The sequence below is a fragment of the Coloeus monedula genome, assembly GCF_965178545.1.
Source record: "Coloeus monedula genome assembly, chromosome: 1".
Lineage (NCBI taxonomy): Eukaryota > Metazoa > Chordata > Aves > Passeriformes > Corvidae > Coloeus > Coloeus monedula.
The window spans coordinates 148162421-148180249 of record NC_138781.1 but is presented as its reverse complement, the minus strand read 5'-3'; positions in this window follow the sequence as shown (position 1 = coordinate 148180249).

Genomic DNA, 17829 nt, shown 5'->3' with positions numbered 1-17829 from the left:
AGTCAAAGCATTTATTTAATGCTGGCTCAGAGTCTGATCTCTGCAGGAGCCTGCAACAAACAAGTCCCCTTTGGCACTGCTGATGCCTGGGCACACTTGAAGACCTACATGTGACCCAGCCTTGAATGTATCTAATAATTCATAATCACAGAATCATAAAACGTGCTGAGTTGGAAGGGACTCACCAGGATCGTCAAGTCCAACTCCAGGCCCTGCGCAGGACACCCCAAGAATCACACCATGTGCCTCCAAGCATTGTCCAAACGCTTCTTGAACTCAGACAGGCTTGGTGCTGTGACCACTTCCCTTTGGCAAGCCAAAGCCCAGAGTGGGCTCCACATGAGGCACAGGGTGTACACCTCTGTCAGGTTGATTGATGAACACACTTGTTGTGGTTTAACCCCAGCCAGCAACTCAGCCCCACACAGCTGCTCACTCACTCTCCCAGTGAGGTGAGGGAGAGATCAAGAGCAATAAAAATGAGAAAACTTGTGGGTTCAGGTAAGGACAGTTTAACAGGTAAAGCAAAATCCACATGCTCAAGCAAAGCAAACCAAGGAATTCATTTGCCACATCCTATGGGCAGTCAGGTGTTCAGCCATCCCCTGCAAAGCAGGGCTCCATCATGCGTAACTGTGACTTGAGAAGACAAATGCCATCTCTCCAAACATCCCCCCACCTTCTTCCTTCTTCATCAGCTTTATGAGCTGAGCATGATGTCATATGGTGTGGGATGTCCCTTGGGTCAGTTGGGGTCAGCTGTCCTGGCTGTGTCCCCTTCCAGCTCCTTGTGTACCCTCGGCCTCCTCGCTGGTGGGGTGAGGAGCAGAAAAGGCCTTGACTCTGTGTCAGCACTGCTCAGGAGTAACAAAACATCCCTGTATTACCACACTGTTTCCAGCACAAATCCAAAACACAGCCCCATACAGCTACTATGAAGAAAATTAACACTATATCAGCCAAAACCAGCACAATATCGCATAACACTCAAGTGGCTCAGGAATATCTAAGAATATATGCAGTGTATAGATCTGTAATCTTGCTGGGAAAATCCCCAAGCCTTCCTTTTTCACAAGCCTTTGCTGAATTACTGAGTCAGATCTGCTGATCTAGACCCTAAATTAAATGGTTGTTTTACTGATCTGAGATAACCTTCCTACAATGTACAATACCTGGGGTCATCATGTTCTTCGGGAGCTTCAGCAGTGTTTCAGCCCCATGGTGCTTCCCCTAGTTTCCTTAGAGATGTTTAAACATCTCTGCTTCCTCCCTCCAGGGGTCTTGTCTGCAAATTTTAGCAGGTGGCACCTCACCTCCTCTTCTGTTCTTCCTGTGGGTTGAACACCATGGTCACCAACATCATATGAATTAAATATATCCCTCTGCTTCAGTCCCAGTTTGGCACGGGCAAGACAAAGCCCAGAGTGGGCTCCACACGAGGCACAGGGTGTCTGCTCAAGCACCAGTAGTGCCTGGACTGCAGCTCCCAGCCCAGACAGGCAGGAAGCCTTGCCCTGCCACAGCTTCTTTTGGGACAGTGTGCAGGAGTGGCACAGTACAGTCTGTACCTACTTGGTAGAAAACAGTACTAACGTGTACTATATATTTCACAGTGCCTTGGAAGCTGAAAAGCTAAACACTTACACAACAAGCTTGGCAACTGTCTGTCTAAACCTACACATCTAAACCTGATGAGAGCTGAAGATTTTCATATTAAAATATTGCCAAAATCAACGTGTTTTAGTGCAAAAACTTGCAGTATGGCTGTACGTAGGATTTTCTCTCTGGCTAAATGACTCTGTAGGCACAGCCCAAAGCAGCTCATGGTAAGGACACGGTTGGCCCTTTTGGCTGCCAGCTCATGCTCTTGGCTCAGTTCAGCTTACCATCAGCCCAAATGAATTTTAGAATTCATGGCTGTCTAAGTGGGCAGTTTAGTCAGAAAAGCTGTCTGAGTCAGCTGGTGTTTCTAGGATCACTCCTGGTGTCAGTGTGGGATAAGCACAAGGAAAGCTGTGGCTCCTCTGCCACAGAGTGCCACATGTGAGCCATCAGCAGAGCCAGGACATTGTCCCCGGCAGTGACAGGAGCTGGTGCCACACAGGCAGGGCAGCAGACACTGACTGGTGCAGGCTGGTGCTTAGGCTGGCTCTGGCATTTGTGCAACACATGGACTGAGAACTGAGACCTTCTCATTTCAAGGCTGTTTTCATCCAGGTTTCATGGAAAAGTTGCTGTATGAAGTGCTCAGTCATCTGGCACTGCTACAGATCAAACTTGAGTTATGATCTGAAATCGAAGGCAACAAGATCACAGGGGATGGTATTCAAGATTTTCCTTTATTGCTTCTGTCTCTTGTCTCTCTCAGGGAATCACATAGGAAAAGGTAAAAAAGCATGAATTTTGCAAGGTGCCTCTTTGGAAATGTTTTGGCAATATTTTGATATACTTGCAAACTAAATTATAGTGAGGTTTTGTCCATTCATTTCTCCTAGATAAATATCTCAGAAATTGGAGGCACTTTTCAGATTCAGCAGTACCAAGGGAGACAGCAAAGATGATGGGTCAGATTTGGGTCTGCTTTTTAGTGCAGGTCTACTTGTTTTCCTGGTGTAGAAGAGGGACTTCAGGCAACAGCCATGACTTCAGAGAAATCAGGGCAGATATTTCAGGGGAGGTTCCAAGATGCTGCCTACTTGGTACCTAACCTAGAAAACATCCTTTTAAGCAAAAAGATTAAACTCAGAAAAGGAATTTTTGTGGTCTGAGCTGTACCACAGGCTGCTGCCTGTACCTGAGCACAGAGTCTAACTCCCTGCATGTTAACCTTCTCTGTGCTTTGGAAAATGGAAATGTGCCACTGGAAAATTTCTCCTGGAAAAGGAGATGATGGGTGTCCTGTGCTGCCATAAAATTTCTGCATACTGGAATGAGTTTCCTTTAATATGATTACTTATTTGTGAAGGACACCAATAACTCTGTCTAATTTGATGGGAGTTGTAAGCACTCAGTCCATGAAATATGGAGAATGGTGTGTAGAGGTGGGTAAACACACATCATCTCATAAATACAAGAGAAAGCTGCAGTGCTTTTTCCTCCTAGTCTGACACACACATCAAATCCTATACACATATTTTTCAGCAGCATTTCACTTTTTATAAGACAACCACATTACCGGAAAATTAAAATTAGCCATAGAGAGACAGATCCTGCAAATTCTTTGGAGTGGAGTGAGAGAAAACGGACAGAGTTTTATCAGGAAATTAAAATCAGGCTGGCTTTATTGCTTCATCAGGTGTTATTTATTGCAATGGGCTTGTTTTAACTCCAGCACTCATTTAAAGAAAAGCCTCAAACCAGCCATCTGATCTGAATGAACAAACTGACTTCCCAATGCAAAGCCATTCACAGAGTGTGCAGCAATTTGCTCAGTAGCTCAGTTTGTGCCACAGAATGAATGGGAAGGTTTTGCCAAGCAGTTTACTAGTCTTTTGCCTTTATTACAAGCAGAGGTACTGACAAGAATGAAGCTGTATCCATGAATCTCCATCCTGCTCCTTCTTTCCTGAGGTGGCTGTGGAGACACTGTCCCCAGGATGTTGCTCTGTATGTGTGTGCAACTGCAAGAGGACCAAGACTGTACCAGTTTGTGCCTGTCTACTGGCCCCATTTTCTTCACTTTCCAGCTGAGCACTGAGCCTTGTTGATTCTCCCCACTTTTCCTTTGGTAAAACATGTGGGATAGCCCTAAATACAAAACCTGAACCCAATTTTTTACCAAGCTTGAAAGCAGTTCACCCATAAAATTATTGCTTCTACAGTCAGGTTTGATTATTATTAATCAGCTGCTAATCAAAAAATAACATGTTATATAAACAAACTGCTACCACCCCCAGCCTCAAAATTTATTTTTTGAAAGATATTTTTGCATGGAGTTAAAATACTCCTGTTGATAGATTTTCACTCTGCCTCCTCTACACTTCACAGATAACAGTGGAGTTATATTTAGTGACAGAGTCTGGTGGTAATGAGGAAGTATTTCCTGAGGAGGCTGTTACTGGTGTGTGTTTAGGTTAGAGCTGCAGACACAATCCTGCCCCACCAGCGTGGGCAGTGAGAGTCTCAGTGGCCTGGGAATGCCATGACAGTGTGCACCTTTATTCTGCCTGCATCACTAAAGAAAAACAGTGTCTGGATGACACTTGAATGGGAGAGAAGTCATCATGTTCCATGGGTGGGAGCACTGAAGTCAGGGCAAGAGGCACAAATTGTTGCTAATTCTGCCATTTTCTATAGGATCATATATAAATATTAAGCAGACAGTTAATTGCTATGAGCTTTTAGAAGCAAGGGAGCTTTTACATGGTTTTACAAACTGTCTAGCAGAGTGGGAGTATCAGCTTGGCAGGGAGCTATACAAGGTGAAATCTTTATATTATAGCACAACTACAATGGACTAGGGAGAAAAGATGGGCAAGAACAGAGGCTCAGTGTTAATTTGGGGCTCTTGTTCCTCCAAGCCAGCATGTGGTGGAAGGAGAATGGGGGAGTGAAATCCCCCTGAGGGCAAATAAGAAAATATAAGATGAAAGTTGGAGCGAAGCGGTGATACAAAGGTCAGACAGGTCATTTCCATGGGAGCCAGAGGGGGTTGTGAAGAGACAGTTCCCATCAAACTGATACAGTCTGTTCTCACAGTACCTTGCACTTCAGCTGCCCAAAAGCACCCTGAACCCAAACTGTTTGAACAGAACAGCTCAGCCTGGTTTCTCTGTGTAAACCATGAGAAGTCCTATTCAGTGGTTCAAGCATCAGATCTGGAGTTGAGACCTGGTCGCTTCACCTCTATTTATAACACCTCCCCACCCCTGCCCTTGCCTGTGCTGTACTCCACTGAGAGGGTGAAGTCACAGCTATTGCTGAAAGAACTGGTCTAGGCTAGAGCTTAGCTAAGTGAGCAAGTGGGTTTGAATTCTTCATCTGTTTCCTTTATGCCTTGTGTCACTTAGGACTCATAACTCGAACATGCAGAGCAAGCAGACCAATGTTGCTGAAGCCAGAGGAGCATAATCCTGAGCCCCTGCTCAGGGCAAGGGGCTCCTCGCCATGTGTTGTGTTGTCACCAGGAGAGGAGACAGTGCATTTGCAAAGCATTTTGACTCCTCCTAATAACGAGGTTATAAATAAGGCAGTGGAGTATCTTTCTTTTCATTTGTGCTTGATTAGGGCTGCTTAAGCTTCTAATGTACTTTGGAATGGTAGCAAAGCTTTACTATTAAACAGTCCAAGTCTCCTGCTGAATCTCTGGGTGAACTGAGGACTGGAGATACTGGGGCACCACACAGATTGCTCTGGCTCCATGATGGGAAGAAACCCCTGTAGCAACAGCCCTGGACATAATGTTTCCTCTCCTGCCACAGATTTTTGTGGCCCTGGCAGTTGCTTAATGCCTGTGGCTGGATGAGGATAAAGGCACACATCTGTACTTGTTCCCTGATGCTGAGCCCAGCTGCTGTGGGGTGGCCCATGTCTTCCAGGCAAACTTCAGATGGTGTAGCCTGACCACATCCAGTCTGTGTGTTGACAATGGTGTCAGCTCCATGTGCAAGCCTGAGCCATGTCTGGGGATTATCAGAGACAGTGCTTGCCAGCACTATGGTGACAATTTAACAATATGGAAAATTGAGAACCTGTGCCAGGGAATGTTTCCTTTGGGCTTTCCAGGCTGAGGCACATCTTTACATCAGCAGAGGTAAAATTGCAAAGGTGCACACACCTGTATATGCATAAATTATATACAAGGCATAGTTATGAGATTAAATATAGGAAACATTTTTTAGGTGCTTGGATTTATAGCAAAGATATTTGGGCCCTAATGGTCAAAGAAATGTCAGTGGGAATTCAGTATATCTCCATATTTGCAGATCTAGGCCACAGTCCTTGTCCCAGAGGGGTTATAGTCCCACTAGATACTTCTCTGCTATCAAGAATGAAGGAGCAGCATAAATGATGATGTGCATTTTCCTTTGATCCTTCCCCTGCTTGGCATTCTCTTCCTTTGATAAGCCAATCACTCTCACATGCTCCCCCCACTGTTCTTTTTTTTCCAGACCACACAGAGGAAGCTCAGAGGTACTTGCAGTGGTTTGAGTGGGCTGATTAGCCTTCACCAGCCCTCAGTGCCCCAGGTATGGAGCTGAAGGCCATAAATCTCATTCAAATTGCCATCTTAATGTGGTTTCTTGAGGCTCTTTAGGCTGGGGTTTGGATGGAGCTGCTCACTGAGTTCATTCATTTTTTTTACTCTGTTGCAGATTTCACCAGTTTACTGGTCTATATTTAGGTCAGCTTCATAAAGCCTGATTTCTGTTCTAGGGCTTCATAAAGTATCAATTCTGTTCTAGTCTTCATCTGGGAAGACGGTTGGAGGGGGCTGGATGACAAATGGATGAGACTGCATGGATCTCCAAAGCGAGTGTTGGTCTGTGGCTCTTAGTGCCTTATAACTATTTGCAAAGACTTGTGAATTGCAGTAAGCTGTGTGTGAGAGACAGAAATTGTTAAACATTGCTAAAATCATTGAAGGACTTTTGCCCAACATAGCAAACAGCAAAGACACAGCTGAACATCTGTGAGCACCGAATCCCATCCCTCCCCAAATATGTCTAATAACTGGAATTTGGATTGTGACAGGAACTTGAGATAAGATAAAGGGCATACTGTTGTCCAATCATCCCAGATCTAGGGAGGAGAATGAATCCACAAGCAATACTGGAAGAGAGACTGGAATGCTGATGGTTCAAACATTCAGGGGGGGAAGCTGCCAATGTGCAAAGGTGCAGAGGGTGAGCACAGCCCACCTCAGACTACAGCTGGTGTTGAACCAAATAACAAAATAGGCAAACCTTGTGGGGCGAGAATTGTCTCCTTGTCCTTACTCCAGTGAACTCAGATGTGTTAACTCCCCTGCTGGGCAAGTACCAGAACACTCAGGAGTAGCCTGGAGGTGTTCATCTCTGCTGATGGGCCACCATGGGCCATAATGGACTCAACTGCACTGATGCAATAGGCAGCTGTATCTTAGAAGGTGTCAAAGACTTCCAATCCACAACATTACATCATCCAGTTGAAACTCCCCACCCCAGGGGAGGTATCTGGGCATTCCTGCTTGAGCCTGAGTGAATAGAAATCAGAGTTTGTGTTCTGGGGTTTTTTTCACCATCTGATTGGTCCAGTCTGTAACTCCTGCTTTGACTGTGACCATCACTTTGACCAATAAATGTCAAAATTGCAACAGCTGTGCCTCTTCACAAGGCCTATGTGTGGTGAGATTTTTCTATTCTTTTACTTTTCTTTCTTATACGTTTTCTTAAGTGATATTTTCATGCTTTTATATTGTCATATTACTGTAGATAACAGCAACCAAAATGGCTGCACACCTGTTTCCTGTGCAACCAAATTGTTCTACAATAAACCCTACATATGTATAACTACAAAAAAATCCAATAAACCGATCATTCAGTGTTGTTTCACTCTAATCCACCCCAAATGAGTGGAATACTGAGGTGTATTGATAGTATGGGCTAAAAGTGTTTAAAATGGGGTGAGTGATCCAAGGCTGGCTGTAGGGGGTGAACTCTCCTTTAAAGGTGGCACAGTGGGGGCTTGGCTGCTGGTGGGGAAGAGCAGAAAGGGAAGAAAAGCAGATAGAGTTTAATGGCAAATGGTTTTCTGCTTTGTTAATCATGAAACAAGGATTTAAAAAGGAAGTCTGGGTAGCTGTGAGGTCAGACCTGGCAGCAGTATGCACAACCTCTGCCATAAGAGTGACAAGGAGGAAGCTGGAGTTGGGTGAAGAAGGAGAAAAGGAAGGCAAAGCAGGCAAAGAAGAAAAGAGGTGTGAAGGCTGAGTGGGAGAAAGGGAGAACAATTAAATGATCATCAAGCCTGATCTACATTTGTACAAGATGTATGGTTTTTACAGATTCTCAGAAGAGAGAAAAGTCTGCTCAGAAACAGCTTTATCTGTCACTTTGCAAAGCAAATCTCTTTTTTTCACACTAGTAGGGAAAAGCCATAAAACAGCACTTTGCAGAAGTGAACTGAGTTCCCATGATCAGCTAGACTCTAAACCCATCCTCATCAGGCTCTTTTTCTGTACTAGGGACCTCATTCATGTCAGTTTTTGAATCAAGCAGTCAAACTGTAGCCCTTCAGTGAATTGGAAGGGATGAAAAATAGAGGTCAGAACAATCTTATTATAAATGAGGAAGGAGGCTTACCTTTTCTCTGGATCCATAATCTGATTTTTCCATTGTAGCTTTTCTCCATACATTAAATGTCCAAGAAAAAGAATTTAGTTTAATGGTTAGATAATAATTTTCCAGATGGTTTCTATTAAATTTGAAAATTATAAATATCTCAGTTAAATTTTAAAAAAATATGCTGTTCCTAATAAATTTCAGCAGACATCTGCCAATGAGGCAAATCTTATGTAAGGCAAGTGCTTGAGTTGCAGGAATATTGAAAAATAGAGGAAAAGTCTACATGTGCATCTCTATGCACACACATAAATAGCAACAGATGTTAATATGTAGGCAACCATTCTTTGGGGTGTTTGCCAATTAAACCAGATCCAAAGCTGCCTATATTCCCATCACGCTGAGAAGGGATTCAGCTTGCAGCAAAGTGTCACTTAATTGTGTAGTGTAGTCAGGGCCAGTCAGACTTCACAAAGCCCCATGGTGTGGGAAAGGTAAGTCATGAACCTGAATGGGTGAGAAGGAGATGTGAACTTTCCCCCCATGCACAACAAATTGTGGTGTGTCTGCAACTGGTATTTGGGAGGAAGCTTCATTTTCATCATGATTTAAAAATCCTAGTACAAACCCCAAGCAAGGATTACATTTCCTTTCAGCAGCACTAATTTGCCATTCTATGAGTCCCAGCAGGTGTTTTGCCATTGCAGTTTTTGTGTGTTTTAGAGGTTGTATTTTTCTGACTCCCATTTTAATTTTTTTTCTAGAGCTCCCCCTCTGCAAGGCCATTTTCTTGCTCTTGGCTCTGCTGGGATGAAAGAGAGGTCAAGTGCAGGGGCCAGCTTTCCCATGCTGTGCCTGGTCCTTCCATCTGCAGCAGCCCCACTGGAGAGGGAATCCCCCTGACAGGAGCCTGGAGCTTGTGCAGGATCCCTGGGGAGTGCCTATGCTTTCCTTCCACACATTGCTGCCTGCTTGTTAAATTCCCCAAGCTATAAAGCTGGCCAGGAAAACAAGCACGTTATTTGAAGCTAGAGCCCTGCTCTCATTTAGGAGCCGTGGTGATATTTTAGGAACTCAGGATGGCTGAGATGGTTTACCTCTCTGAAATGTGAATGTTCAGGGCCTTGTTGCCTCATTAAATAATAAAGTTACTGACTGTCAAGTGCATTGAAGACCTGGGATGAAAACTGTCTCCTCTTAAGCAATGTCTGATTTTAGTGTGATGGTGGTAGGCTGCCTGCTAATTACATGGCTCTCTTGAAACTGGTAACCCAGCTCCCTGTGAGGCCTGCTGTGACTCCAGACACGTGGTATCTTAATTTTCAGAGAGCAGCAAGCAGATCAGTCAACAGCTTGCAGATCAGAGGACAATGCTGTGGCAAGAGGGAACTGGGACTTCAGTATATTGTTCAATAAAAACAAACCCAGCTAACTTGTTTTCTATACAGGACACAGCCTGGTTCTTAATGCTTTACTTATTCTGCAGCTGCATAGCAATGTGGGGTTTGAGTTTGCTTCTGAAGAGGAGCTGAGTGCTACAAGATCAGGTCATGGCACAGAAGCACCTGCTGTGCCAGGGGAAGGCTACAGGAATTTAGAAGCATTTGGGTCTAAGACATCTTCTACTTTGTTAGAGTACAATTTCCTTTCCAAATCTATTTCCAGAAAGCAGAAGCTGTAGGTCACTGCCCCAAAAGCTTCCTGCGGGAGGAGGGAGTAATCTAAACAGAAGGGACACTCAAACAGAGCTGGGAGGACCAAAACAGGGTACTGGTTTCTCACACAGCAAAGCTGAAAGATCCCACCTTTGGATGTCAGTCTGTGCCTTTCCCCAGGTTCCCCCTCCTTCAGGTGTCTGTTCATGCTTCATCTGTCACCCCATGGCAGATGAAAGTAAAATGTTGCTGGTAAGATTTTCTCTCCACTGTTGCTGACAAGCAAGCTGTCCACTGCTTATCTTTAACACCGTGCTAGAGAGCCCTGCTCATCTGTGTGTACTGCTAAAGGTCTTGCAGCTGATATGGAAACGTCTAACGTGTCTGCATTCCCTGGACCTCGCATTACAGTGGGGACTGACATTTCCTTTAGAACTGAGGTCAAAAGCCATATAAAAATAAAAACCCTTTATCAGATGATATAAATGAACTTGCTCCATAGCTGGCCTGAACCTCTTTAGTATCCACAGCCATCAGGTCAGTAATATTTTCTAAGATAACAAGGTTCCAGAATAAAAGCTTCTCTGTTCCCAGAGCACTGTTGGAAAATAAAAGCATCCCTTTTTATCCATCCAAGATCCAGTGCTTTGTTCCTGCCCTGTGAGCAGTACTAGCATCTTCCCCACAGGTCAGTCCAGCTTTGAGATCCTGATGAGTGTTATACTACAGATTTGTTGGCACTAAGCATTGTTGGTGTTCCAGGCTCCCTTGTCTGATTTAGGTGGCAAAATCCGACCCAAGGATGTTGAGAACATCTGGAGGAACTCAGGACAAAAGCTGGATGGAACAGCCTTGTCCCAGAAGTGACCTACCTGCCAAAGACTCTTCTCCCAAAACTTTCTCAGTGTACTGTTATCTATTGTCATCATTGTCACCACAGTTATTAATAATTTGAACCACTGTACTGCTTTGAGTATATGTCTGTTCTAGGAAGAGGATCTCCCTGAAGTAGAGTGCACCTGTGTGTAGCAAGAGATGGTCCATGCAATGGAGAGCTCACAACATAAATATGTGAGATTGGAGGCTAGGAGAAAGCAGGTGGCAGATCCTCCACTCAAGGCTCCTCTCCCTATATTAAGCTCTACCCTACTTATGAAACCCAGAAAGATCTTTGGCAACCATATGCTGTTAGTAGGAAAGCTCAATTGTTCTTAAATCCTTACAGGATGTTGCTTAGCAGGTAGGAGTGTATATCCATCTCCAGCTATTTAGGAGTTAGCCATCTCCTCTAAACTAGTTTTCCATGGTATAACTTTGAGAAAGAGATAGGAACATATTGACTGCATTCTTTGGCTACTCTCTTCAAAGTGTAATGAGTGCTTCCTTTGGGAGTGCCCACCAGCTAACAGAAGGTGCTTAGGTAGGTCTCTCAGACTAGAATTTGACATCCATGTGATCAGATTAATTGAGATTATAAACAAACTTGTGGAATAAGTGACAGAAGAAAATGCTGAGCTGTTGATAAGCAAATAACTGCTGAGAAGTTTCAGGAACTCCAGCTGTATCATTTTAGGATGTCATTAGATTAGTAAAGTGCACCTCAACTACATGCTATGGAAAAAGGGGTGTTTCTTCCCATGTCTTTATGGATGTTCCGGTTTGGCCAAATTTAGAAATATATATATATTCTGAGAGAAGGCACAACCACTCCTCCCCCCACCAGGTTCGGGGAAAAAAAAAAATTTCCTCGAAGGAAAGTGAAGAAAATAAAACTATTTATTTAACAAACACACGGGAAAGGAAAATAATGTTAAATGGTAAAATCTTTTGCTGTAGAGGAAAAACCTGGGAAAGTGTTCGAGTCCTCCCTTTGGTCTCCTCGGAGCTGGGGCTTGGCCAGGGCCAGGCCCTCTGTGCCCGGTGGAAAGTCCTCCCGATGTGCTCTGATGTTACAGCAATCAAGCAGTCCAGTAGAAAAGGGAGAAAATCCGAAATTCCAGAGAAGGAAAAGTTCGACTCTCAGTCTCTCTCCGGAGAACAAGAAGAAGCGGAAAAAAACTGGCCAAAAACTGACTGGAAAAGCTGCAAGCCGGGTGCTTCCTCGCTCCCCCCCCACTGCCCCAGCTGGGAAAAAAAAACCTGCTATCTTTATGTGACCTTGAACAAGTTTCAAACTGCTTTGAGAAAGTTTTGCTCAGTTATTTTCTTCCCCCTCTCAGGCTCAGTTCAGAGGCATAGAAAGGCCAATAATTAATTTCTGGGCATAGGCAGTGATATGGGATACACATCATAAGGTCACCCCAAGACATTCCACCCCTTATCCCATATTGTTGGCTCAATGCCCAAACGAAGATATTCTAATTCTACACACACATTAATACATATGTAAATATATATATATACAGCTATATACGAACAGTGACAGTGACAATCAGCAAACAGGGGTACACAGGCATTCCACATTATAGGTGGTTTTCACACAACAATCAGATCTCCCTGTGGTACACAATGTGTTGTGCCATCTTTCTGCATTACCCACCATGTGCAACCAGGTCCCTGAGCAAAGACAACCCCACGGACGGGTTTGTCTGTACTCGAGGCAGAATTTATCCACACAGGTTTTCCTAACAGACCTCTGACATGCACTGCTGGGACCTTATCTCCATCGGTTGTATGCAGGGATTCAGATTGGGCTGGACCAGCTCTATTGGTGGAACCTCGGGTGTTAACTAACCAGGTGGCCTTTGCTAGATTCTGTTCCCAATTTTTGAAAGTTCCCCCACCCAGTGCCTTCAAAGTGGTTTTCAACAACCCATTACATCGTTCCACTTTGCCTGCAGCTGGTGCATGGTAAGGGATGTGGTACACCCACTCAATGCCATGTTCTCTAGCCCAGGTGTTAATAAGGCTATTCTTAAAATGAGTCCCATTGTCAGACTCGATTCTCTCAGGGGTGCCATGCCTCCAAAGGACTTGCTTTTCCAGGCCCAGGATGGTGTTCCGGGCAGTAGCATGAGGCACAGGGTAGGTCTCCAGCCATCCAGTGGTGGCTTCTACCATTGTGAGCACATAGCGCTTGCCTTGGCGGGTTTGAGGCAGTGTGATGTAATCAATCTGCCAGGCCTCCCCATACTTGTATTTGGACCATCGCCCACCGTACCACAGAGGCTTCACCCGCTTGGCCTGCTTGATCGCAGCGCATGTCTCACAATCATGGATAACCTGGGAGATACTGTCCATGGTTATATCCACCCCTCGATCTCGTGCCCACTTATAGGTGGCATCTCTGCCCTGATGGCCTGAGGCATCATGGGCCCATCGAGCTAGGAACAACTCTCCCTTGTGTTTCCAGTCCAAGTCTACCTGTGACACTTCTATCTTTGCAGCTTGATCTACCTGCTTGTTGTTTTGGTGTTCTTCATTAGCCCTACTCTTGGGGACATGGGCATCTACATGGCGGACTTTCACAACCAGCTTTCTTACTCGGGCAGCGATGTTTTTCCACTCTGCAGCAGCCCAGATTGGTTTTCCCCTACGCTGCCAATTAGCTTTTTCCCACTTTTCTAACCATCCCCACAGAGCATTGGCTACCATCCATGAATCAGTGTAGAGGTAGAGCTTTGGCCACTTCTCCCTTTCAGCAATGTCCAGGGCTAGTTGAACAGCTTTGAGTTCAGCGAGTTGGCTTGATCCACCTTCTCCTTCAGTAGCTTCTGCAACCCGTCGTGTGGGACTCCATACGGCTGCTTTCCACTTTCGTTTCATCCCTACAATGCGACAAGAACCGTCGGTGAAAAGAGCGTAGCTTGTGTCTTCTGATGGCAGTTGGTTGTACGGTGGAGCTTCTTCAGCACGTGTCACTTGTTCTTCATCAGCGAGACCAAAGTTTTCACCTTCAGGCCAGTTGGTAATTATTTCCAAAATCCCAGGGCGATTCAGTTTTCCGATTCGGGCGCGCTGTGTGATGAGAGCAATCCATTTGCTCCATGTGGCATTGGTGGCGTGGTGGGTAGAGGGAACCTCTGCTTTGAACATCCATCCCAGCACTGGTAGTCGGGGTGCCAGGAGGAGTTGTGCCTCTGTGCCGATTACCTCTGAGGCAGCTTGGACTCCTTCATAGGCTGCCAAGATTTCCTTCTCTGTTGGGGTGTAGTTGGCTTCAGACCCTCTGTAGCTTCGGCTCCAGAATCCCAGTGGTCGACCTCGAGTCTCACCAGGCACCTTCTGCCAAAGGCTCCAGGACAGGCCATGGCTCCCGGCTGCAGAGTAGAGCACGTTCTTCACCTCTGGTCCTGTCCTGACTGGGCCAAGGGCTGCGGCGTGAGCGATTTCCTGCTTGATTTGGGCAAAAGCTTGTTGCTGTTCGGGGCCCCAATGGAAATCGTTCTTCTTGCGGGTAACCAGGTAAAGAGGACTCACAATCTGGCTGTACTCAGGAATATGCATCCTCCAAAAGCCTATGGCACCTAGGAAAGCTTGTGTTTCCTTCTTGTTGGTTGGTGGAGACATCGCTGTGATCTTATTGATGACCTCAGTGGGAATCTGACGCCGTCCATCTTGCCACTTTACTCCCAGGAACTGGATCTCTTGAGCAGGTCCCTTGACTTTGCTCCTCTTGATGGCGAAACCAGCTTCCAGGAGAATCCGGATAACTTCCTCTCCTTTCTCAAACACTTCTGCTGCAGTGTTCCCCCACACAATTATGTCATCAATGTACTGCAAATGTTCTGGGGCCTCACCCTTTTCTAGTGCAGTCTGGATTAGTCCATGGCAGATGGTGGGGCTATGCTTCCACCCCTGGGGCAGTCGGTTCCAGGTGTATTGCACACCCCTCCAGGTGAAAGCAAACTGAGGCCTGCACTCTGCTGCCAAAGGTATGGAGAAAAATGCATTAGCAATGTCAATAGTGGCGTACCACTTCGCTGCTTTGGACTCCAACTCGTACTGGAGCTCCAACATGTCCGGCACAGCAGCGCTCAATGGTGGAGTCACTTCATTCAAGGCACGATAGTCCACAGTCAATCTCCATTCTCCTTCAGATTTGCGCACAGGCCAAATGGGACTATTGAAGGGTGAGTGGGTCTTGCTGACCACCCCTTGGCTCTCTAGCTCACGGATCATCTTGTGGATAGGAATCACAGCATCTCGAGTTGTTCGGTACTGTCGGCGATGCACTGTCGAGGTGGCAATTGGTACTCTTTGTTCTTCCACCTTCAGAAGGCCGACTGCAGATGGGTTCTCTGATAGCCCAGGCAAAGTGTTCAATTGCTTAATGCCCTCTGTCTCCACAGTAGCTATTCCAAAAGCCCACTTGAGTCCCTTTGGGTCTCTAAAATACCCGTTCCGGAGGAAGTCTATGCCCAAAATGCATGGGGCCTCTGGGCCAGTCACAATGAGATGTCTCTTCCACTCATTTCCAGTCAGGCTCACCTCAGCTTCCACCAAGGTCAAATTTTGTGATCCACCTGTTACACCAGAAATAGAAACAGATTCTACCCCCACAAGCTGCGATGGAATTATTGTACACTGCGCACCAGTGTCAACCAAGGCATCATATTTTTGTGGTTCTGATGTACCAGGGCAACGAATCCACACAGTCCAAAAAACACGGTTTTCCCTGACCTCTACCTGGCTAGAGGCAGGGCCCCTCTATGCCTGGTTATCCTTCTTTCCCTGGGCCTGTATCTTAGAGGTTCCTTCATGGGAATTGGACATGCCATCGTCTTTTCCATCATTTCCGGCAGTTTGGCTACATGCAACTGGAGCTACTTCCTTTTTGGTAGATCCTCCTTTCTGAGACTTGCGCTCCTTCAATTCACTCACTCGTGCTGCCAGAGCAGAAGTGGGTTGTCCACCCCACTTCCTCATGTTTTCCCCACTGTCACACAGGAAATTCCACAGCTCACTTCGTGGGATGTACCTTCTCTCTGGGGAACGTCCACGGAGAAGGCACTCTTTAATCTCCTGGTGGTTCCTTTCCATCTTATCTTCCATTTTCTGCATACGTGTTTCCACAGCTGCGATTCTTGCATGTGTTGGGCCATGCACAGAGTCTGCATATGCTCGGAGCTTCACTGCCATATCCTGCACGGTCTCATTTGCACCATAGTCTGGTTTCATTATTGCTAAAGCAGAAGCGTATTCTGGTGGCCCAAGATGTATGAGTTTTCGCCACATGTATGGAATAACTCTGGCCCGGTCTGGACTTCTCAATCCTGGGTCATTTGTGAAGATAACCTCTACCACCCCTAGTTCTCTCAGGCGCTGGATCCCTTGTTCTATGGTCTTCCATGGGGTTTGCTGCATGTAGAGATCATCTCCGCACATGTATCTTTAAGACACGCCTGTCAAAACCCGCCTCCAAAGACTGGTAGAGTCAGCCCCCCTTTTCATCACTTGGTCGATCACTGGATCATGTGACAGGGATCCCAAATGCCTCACTTCAGCACCATCCAGCATCACATCATCACCTGCCGCATCCCAAATACGGACCATCCAACTTATTATGGATTCATCAGACCGTCGGGTGTAGTCCTTTCTTAGGCTGTGAAGGTCCTTTATGGACATGGACTCAGTAATGGTTTCTGTGCCTGAGTCCGTTGGTGGTTTTGAGGTTCCTTCCCCTGCATCTTTTGAGGTCCCTTCCCCTGCATCATCATCATCTTTCACTGGGCGATCAGTTTTGGTTGTGTGCTTTTTCCTTGTGACAGGAGCCACTGTCAGTGGCTTAGACTCTCCATCTGGTTTGGGCTTGCTGTCTGGTTTATCTGCAGCCTGAGTGACTGGGGTATCTGCAGGCTTTGCTGATTGATCTTCCTGCCTCTCTACCATTACCTGCTGCAATGTGCGATAGGCATATGCCAAAGCCCAACATATTGCAAGGAGCTTGTTCTCATTGGAATTTTCATTGTATTTCTCTTTCAGATATTTTGCCACCTCAGCTGGTTTCTGAACTTGTTCAGGGGGAAACTTGCAAACCATTGGGTCAGAGAATTTTTTCAAGATTTGGCCTATATCCTCCCATTCCCCACACCACTCAGGATGTTCCACCTCTGGGTCAGGTGTCTCATCAGTCACCCTGGAAATCTGAGCTCTTATTCTAGACAAGCTGCGAGACATACAGAGCACATAGAGGAAGCTTACCAGATTAAATACCAGGAGGGTGGTCTCTTTAACATCCAGGGTAAACTGAACATTCTCAAAAGATGACCTATCAAATTTAAAGGGAAGGGAAACCCCATCTCCTCCTCCTCTAACAATCTGGGTGCAATTACTAATAAATTCCCAAAACAGGCTACTGAAGCTAGGACTGGGGTTAGGACGGAGAAACCACTTATCATACACACCTCGAACAGCTGCCTGTACCTCTGTCAACTTCTTATAAATCATTATCACTGAGCACAAGAAGATAGAAATCCTGATTCGTCTCCCTGCTCTGTAAAATTTACATATCAGGGACAAAATTGGAGCAAGTTGTGGATAGGCAAACAACCCTAGGGACCAAAAAAAAATCAATACCTCAATGAAGCCTAAGGACCAAAAAGACATGAGTACATCAAGACAGAGAGACATTATGAACTCAACCAACATGGTGATTACTTTACTCCAACACAGAATAAGTAAATTCAAACCAAAATGTAATTAGCACAGGTTTTTTTTCACTTTCCTTCAAGCCACACAGTTGGGCGCCACTAAATTTGTTCCGGTTTGGCCAAATTTAGAAATATATATATATTCTGAGAGAAGGCACAACCACTCCTCCCCTCACCAGGTTCGGGGAAAAAAAAAAATTTCCTCGAAGGAAAGTGAAGAAAATAAAACTATTTATTTAACAAACACACGGGAAAGGAAAATAATGTTAAATGGTAAAATCTTTTGCTGTAGAGGAAAAACCTGGGAAAGTGTTCGAGTCC